We start from the raw sequence: 6,000 nt of genomic DNA on the forward strand, positions 1-6,000 counted from the left end.
TCACTGGACTTTAGTGATTTCTTGCTAAAAATGAGTTTTTACTTTTCCTTTCTCTTTTTTTTTTTTGTTTTAACAAGTCAGCAACCAACTCTATACATCCATTTCAGAGAAACATTGCTCCTTTTTTTGTGAACTTGCTCATCAAACCACAGCCTAATCACAGAAATCTTATCTGACACACTGCAGACTGCATTTTGTCATGGGGAAATGTTGCAAAGGCGTGGGCAAAGCAAAGTATAAATCTAGGGTTCGCAGCCAAAGACCTCAAAGCAAACTGCAAGCTGACAAGTCTAGCAGTCCAACGCATCAAGGGCTTCCTGAATCAGCTTCTACTGAAGTTTTTCAAACAACGATCATGGAGATGACAGTGTTTCTGCTGGTGTCTGTTGCGGCTCTGCTGGATGGTTCACCTGTTACCGCTCCTGCCCATGACCTCAACCTGAACCATATAATTGATCTGGCTGTAAAATACAATCAATCTCTTGCTAAGGTAAGAACTCATCTGACAATCATGACTAGTTATTTTCAGAACAACGCTTTGATTCATTTTCCACGTCAAAATATTTCATGTGAAAACAGCTGCATAAAGTAATAAGTAACCTAACTGTTCTATTTCGTACGGCAGGACTACTTTGTGGAGGATGTGCAGCCTTTACAGGAAGCCGGGTGCAAGGTGAGATGGAAGCACTAGTATTTTATTGAGTTCTATTTGTGATGCTCTTTATTTTGTTAGACACCAAAGAAGACAAACTGCAGTAAAAATATCAATAACTAATGTGTGTAATTCTACATCTATGTGTGTGCCTGCTTAATTTCCAAAAGCTGATATTTTATGATTGTGTTCCCTACAGGACGCGTTCTTCTGCAAAGTGCATGATATCCTGCACTCGCATGACAAATTCGGCAAAAGCAACGAGGCCGAGAAGAAGCTCGTGAAAAATCTGGAGCGATATATCAAGGACAAAAAAGTGAGAATCCCTTTTGACTTAAGATTTGCTAAACGAGAAGCAGCTGCAGTGTAGAGAGGCAGTTGAGGAACATTAGTCACTGATCCTCCTTTGATTTCTTGTTTTTCAGATGAATTGTGAAGTGATTCTGAAGACGGTGGAGAAATCAAACGTCACCAGGCCCATACCAGATCTTCTGGGGCGCCTCACCGCTTGCATTCAGAGGAAAAACCTGAACGGAGACACATCCTCTTAAAAGCACGTGACCTGAAAGACAATGTCTAACTTTGGTCTTTAAGGTTTTTTAAAAAGTTGACAATGCCAAAGAAAATTATTGGGTGATACGATTTTCTACTAAAGTTTATTTTATAGTTTGTCTCGTAAGTTTCAGCTGATTTTTTTTTTCTTTCTTTTTGCTGTCGATTGTTTTATGTTTGATAGCAACTATATAGACTACAGTTGCAAAGATTTATTTGAGTTATCTTCAAGCTGTAAACATTTTTCTGTCCGGTTTTGTATGTCCAGCTGTCTTTAATCAGTGGAGCAGTCACTCTAGGAAAACAACATTGTTTTGCAAATCTGACCGCTTTAACTTTACCTGCTAATTTATTTTTTTTAATTTAATAAGTTAAAAGATGTTTTTATACATTTAAATGATATATTTATGGTAATTCTTTCACACTGCTTGGAAATATGTGCTCACAGAACAATAAATCCTATTGCCCATGAGTGGAGCCTGTATGGAGTTTCTTTTTGCTGTATAGCATGTTAATCTGCATGAGAAGAAAGACCATTTTGTTGTCTATTTTTATTTATTTTCACCTGATTTTGATGATGGTGGAACTTTGGACAAGTCATCTTGCGTCATTTAGTTACTACTAGACCTTTTGCAATATACAAAAATAGGTTTGCATCACATTTAAACTGAAAATTATAAATGCAACTCCATGATTAACCTGTATCTTTAGTCCTAAATTAAATTTTCTTTCTTTATTTTTTGTGTGTAAGCGCTGACCCATATATTTATTGGTTAATATTTGTTGCATTGACCTCATGCACTAAAATGTTTTTGATATTCTTCTTTTAACCAGATATTTGTTGATCTAAAGATGTATTGTAAAAAAAAAACACAAAAAAAAACATTTTTGTAATCAGTTCAAACAGTTTCAAGCAAAACAAAATTATGGAGAAAAAAAAAAGTCTGATGACTCAGCAAAAACCCAGCACTTAGTGTAGAGCAAGTGCACTTCATCAGATTACTGGGTAGCCACAAAAATACAAAACTATTGTCAGATTATCTCTGTACAGTGGAGTCCATAAGTCTGACACAACTCGTGAAGATACTGGTATTTTTTACATTGTTTTGAATTTAATACAAAATATTTCAGATTTTAAAACCTGATGATGTGTCAGAAACCCTTGACTGCCCCCATAGATGTCCCACAGGGTTGACGTCAGGTAACTATGGAGGAAAGTGGCAGAGTAGGCAAAACTGTATCATTCTCTCTGCTGTTGGTCTCCTTACATTGAAACCAGAAGCTTACATACACTGTATAAAAAGACATAAAATGTGTTTTTTGTTTTTTTTCTCACTGTCTGGCATTAAATCTGACTAAACATTTCCTGTTTTAGGTCAGTTAGGATTACCAAAATTATTTTTGTTCACCATGTACCAGAATAATAAGAGAGAATTTTTTTTATTACTTTCTATAAAGTCAGAAGTTTACATATATGTCCTTAGTATTTGATAGCATTGCCTTTAAACTGTATGACTTGGGTCAAATGTTTTGGGTTTCCTTCCACAAGCTTCTCACAATAGTTTGTAGGCTGTCTTGCTCCACACGCCTTTTCAGTTCTGCCCACAAATTTCCTCCAGGATTGAGATCAGGCCTTTGTGATGGCCACTCCAAAACACTGACTTTGTTGTCCTGAAGCCACTTTGTAGCTAATCTGCCAGTATGCTTAGGGTCACTGTCCATTTGGAAGACCCTTTCATGCCCAGGCTTTAACTTCCTGGCTGATGTCTTGAGATGTTGCTTTAATATTTCCTCATGATGCCATCTATTTCGTAAAATGCAACTGCAGCAAAACACCCCCACAGCATGATGCTGCCACCCCTGTACCTCACAGTTGGGATGCTGTTCTCAGGTTTACAAGCGCCCCCCTTTGTCCTCCAAATACAGCGATGGCCATTATGGCCAAACAGTTCAGTTTTAGTTTCATCAGACAACAGGACATGTCTCCAAAAATTAAGCTCTTTGTCCCTGTGTGCATTGTCAAACTGTAATCTGGCTTTTTTATGTTGTTTCTGGAGTAATGTTTTATTCCTGTCTGAGTAGCCTTTCGGCCCATGTCAGTACAGGACTCGGTTCACTGTGGATAATGACACTCTCTTACCAGCTTCAGCAGCATCTTCACAAGGTCTTTTGCTTTTGTTCTGGGGTTGATAGGCACATTTCACACCAAAACACTTCATCTCTGGGACACAGAACCCGTCTCCTTCCTGAGTGGTACGATGACTGGACATTTGCTGGTGAGTCTTTCATTCTTTATTCAGCAAATTCTATACCTGTGATGAAGTTGCTTCGTAGCTCTTAGGAAATTAAGTGATCCAGTTTCTGCAAAGTGTTTTGCATAAACAAAAGTCTCCACACACTTCCAAAGACAATGAGGTCACATGGCACTCTTGAGTTTCCAGTGACCTCTATAAACTTACGATGACAGAACTGTTAAAACCCATGCATCTTTGTCGCAAAGAAACAAATCAAGCATTTTGGTTCTTTCCTAGATTTATTATAGGTCGTCTGGAAATATGACAAAATCAGCCCCAGAGCATAATACTGCCACCACCGTGCTTGACGGTAGATATGTTGTTCTTAGAATTAAGGGCCTCACCTTCTCTCCGACAAACGTATTTCTGGTCATTGTGGTCAAATAGCTCAGTTTTTGTTTTATCTGCGTATTGAAGGCCATAAGCCATGTTTTTTTGTTTGTTTATTTTTTGATACCTATAAAAGTGTGTAAAGATACAGGGTTAGTTTTCTGTCTGAGCCATACATCAGCTATATGCAGTATGGGCATCAGTAAAATGCTCTGTTGGTTACACTGTTATCAAGCTTCTGTTCTCAAGCCACATATCTATTTCTTGTCTGTAGGTTAGATTAAAGACAAAATGCTTCTCAGTATTCAGGAAAACACTCGTTCAGCTCCAAGTATCTTATCAATTTATGTGCGAGTCTTGTATCAGTATCAGATTGTGGCTCTGATTGTATTGCAAAATTCATAGAGCACAAATGTGCTGGCATGCTATGTTTCACACACATTGACAGCATGTTGAGTATGACTGGGCACAGAGTCAGAGTGGAAACACTGAGGGTTCAGGCAACCCCCTAATGGTGGCATAAGATGAAACCTGTGTTCTGCAGTACGCAGCTGGTATCATTAAGTGGTGGTTAGACAGTTCAACTCTGTTGCTTTATTGAATTTTAAAACGTTATATATATATGAAACATTAGGTGACTGTAGTTGGTTCCTCCTTTTTATTTCGTTTTCTTTACACAGCTGATGCAGTCCGTTGTTAAAAGTAAACTTGCCAGCAGTACATCTGAGGATCTATTTTAATTTCCATCCCATGTAAAGTGATAGTCATAGTGCAGGGGTGTCGAACTCTGGTCCTCGAGGGCCGCAATCCTGCATGTTTTAGATGTTTCCTTCTTCCAACACACCTGATTCAAATGATCAGCTCATCATCAAGCTCTGCAGAAGCCTGATAACGATCCTGATCATGTGAATCAGGTGTGTTGGAAGAGAGAAACATCTAAAACATGCAGGATTGCAGCCCTCGAGGACCAGAGTTCGACACCCCTGTCATAGTGTGACTAAAATATCAAACCAGGTCTTTGTTCTTGAGCTAATTTTAAAACATCGTTGGTTGTAGGAAGAATAGACGTTTTAATGACAGAACTAAATATCTCTAAAATTTGTATTTGTTTCATTTAAATTATTCTGTTTATTCATTGTGGGTTTTTTTGTTTTGTTTTGTTTTGTTTTGGTAGTTTACAATGACACAATGATTAGATTTACCCAATTTGAAACCTTTGCTTAACAGAAGAACATGATGACTGTATTTGATTAGGAAAGACTTAATTTGCATATAATGATACTTCATAAATTTGCCAAACCGTGCAGTGCTGTCTTGTGCCTTTTTAGGTAAGTGGCACAGAAAGAGCGTAAAATCCAACCAGACCCCAGAGTCACAACAAAGTCTTTTACTGAGTTAACATTTCGATATGATCACATGGTGTTTTATTTTTTTAAATACAAGACGTAACAGTGTGCAGTCATTTTGTAGTATGTGATCAGTTATAATGCATGGAGGTATTATTATTATGGAAAACACAGTATAAATGTAATTTTGAATTCACAGTGATGAGTTTTTGAGTTTTTGTGTGTGCGTTAGGAATCATCTGGCCCACATATTCATGTGTTGCCATTCTGTAAAATTCCACATCATTTTTTGGACGCTGGCTCTTTCTTTTTTCATTTTCGTTGTTCTTCACTGGAACGGCCTGAGCTATTCCAGAGATGATGAATGACCACAGCCTCAGATCTAATCTGTTTTCTACTATCTTAATGAGTGTCAATGCATAAACATCGTTGCTTTAGGGCCAAAAGTAGAAACTGTGAGGTGTTTTATGCCAAAAAATAAATAAAATAAATAACAAAAAAGCCAACAAAAGGGAGATGTATAATGTAGTTTGTTTAAATTGCAACTCTGTCACCTCATAACTCTGTCAAAGATTTTACTGTAAAACATGATGCATGTGTAGTGATTACGTGTTAGAGCGGTTTTCTTGCCAGTACGGTAACCACTTCAAACCAGACTGAGAAAACACACTTCGGTTTTTGGTGAAGTTTCCCCTCACCCACGTCACAGTCAGTCACCTCTCATCTCACGCTGCAGGTGGAGGGCATTTGCCCTGTGATGAGTGAAAGAAAAAAAAAAAAAAAAACACGACAAAGGCGTGGGTACAGCAAGTGTAAGTGTTTTGCT

This window comes from Stegastes partitus, unplaced genomic scaffold (genome assembly GCF_000690725.1).
Source record: "Stegastes partitus isolate 25-593 unplaced genomic scaffold, Stegastes_partitus-1.0.2 Scaffold532, whole genome shotgun sequence".
NCBI classification, from domain to species: Eukaryota; Metazoa; Chordata; class Actinopteri; family Pomacentridae; genus Stegastes; species Stegastes partitus.